This window comes from Aptenodytes forsteri, unplaced genomic scaffold (genome assembly GCF_000699145.1).
Source record: "Aptenodytes forsteri isolate BGI_AS27 unplaced genomic scaffold, ASM69914v1 Scaffold1182, whole genome shotgun sequence".
NCBI lineage: Eukaryota > Metazoa > Chordata > Aves > Sphenisciformes > Spheniscidae > Aptenodytes > Aptenodytes forsteri.
In genome coordinates this window covers 3,369-4,728 of record NW_008794504.1, presented here as the reverse complement: position 1 = coordinate 4,728, position 1,360 = coordinate 3,369, and the positions used below count along the sequence as shown (strand labels likewise).

Here is a 1,360-nt window from a genome sequence, read left to right as displayed (position 1 = left end):
GTCCCCTCTGATGGCCGTGTCCCCGTTGTTATGGACGTGGGACGGTTGGGTGGTCCTTTCTCACGGCCGTGGGACAGTTGGGTGGTCCCTTTTCAAGGCTGTGGGACAGTTGGGTGGTCCCCTCTCATGGCCGTGTCCCCGTTGGCGTGGCCGTGGGACGGTCGGGCGGTCCCTTCTTATGATCGTGTCCCTGTTGGCGTGGCCGTGGGACGGTCGGGTGGTCCCTTCTCATGGCCGTGTCCCCGTTGTTATGGACGTGGGACGGTCGGGTGTTCCCTTTTCACGGCCGTGGGACAGTTGGGTGGTCCCTTTTCACGGCCGTGGGACAGTTGGGTGGTCCCTTCTCATGGCCGTGTCCCCGTTGTTATGGACGTGGGACGGTTGGGCGGTCCTTTCTCACGGCCGTGGGACAGTGAGGTGGTCCCCTCTCATGGCCGTGTCCCCGTTGGCGTGGCCGTGGGACGGTTGGGCGGTCCCTTCTCAAGGCCATGGGCCCGTTACGTGGTCCCCTCTCATGGCCGTGTCCCCGTTGTTATGGACGTGGGACGGTCGGGTGGTCCCTTCTCATGGCCGTGTCCCCGTTGTTATGGACGTGGGACGGTCGGGCGGTCCCTTCTTATGATCGTGTCCCTGTTGGCGTGGCCGTGGGACGGTCGGGTGGTCCCTTCTCAAGGCCATGGGCCCGTTACGTGGTCCCCTCTCATGGCCGTGTCCCCGTTGTTATGGACGTGGGACGGTCGGGCGGTCCCTTCTTATGATCGTGTCCCTGTTGGCGTGGCCGTGGGACGGTCGGGCGGTCCCTTCTTATGATCGTGTCCCTGTTGGCGTGGCCGTGGGACGGTCGGGCGGTCCCTTCTTATGATCGTGTCCCTGTTGGCGTGGCCGTGGGACAGTGAGGTGGTCCCCTCTCATGGCCGTGTCCCCGTTGGCGTGGCCGTGGGACGGTTGGGCGGTCCCTTCTCAAGGCCATGGGCCCGTTACGTGGTCCCCTCTCATGGCCGTGTCCCCGTTGGCGTGGCCGTGGGACGGTTGGGCGGTCCTTTCTCACGGCCGTGGGACAGTTGGGTGGTCCCCTCTCATGGCCGTGTCCCCGTTGTTATGGACGTGGGACGGTCGGGTGGTCCCTTCTCAAGGCCATGGGCCCGTTACGTGGTCCCCTCTCATGGCCGTGTCCCCGTTGGCGTGGCCGTGGGACAGTGAGGTGGTCCCCTCTCATGGCCGTGTCCCCGTTGGCGTGGCCGTGGGACGGTCGGGTGGTCCCTTCTCAAGGCCATGGGCCCGTTACGTGGTCCCCTCTCATGGCCATGTCCCCATTGGTGTGGCCGTGGGACAGTCGGGCGGTCCCTTCTCACGGCCGTGG

The 1,360-nt window shown here is 65.7% G+C and overlaps 1 protein-coding gene across 1 annotated transcript in view; it reads left to right on the top strand.

The window, feature by feature from the left end:
• LOC103908577 (ras/Rap GTPase-activating protein SynGAP) overlaps window positions 1–1,360 on the top strand; it is a gene marked incomplete at both ends in the record, with an annotated part of 23,428 nt that overhangs the window by 18,982 nt on the left and 3,086 nt on the right. The gene's annotated exons all lie outside the window — the stretch shown is intronic.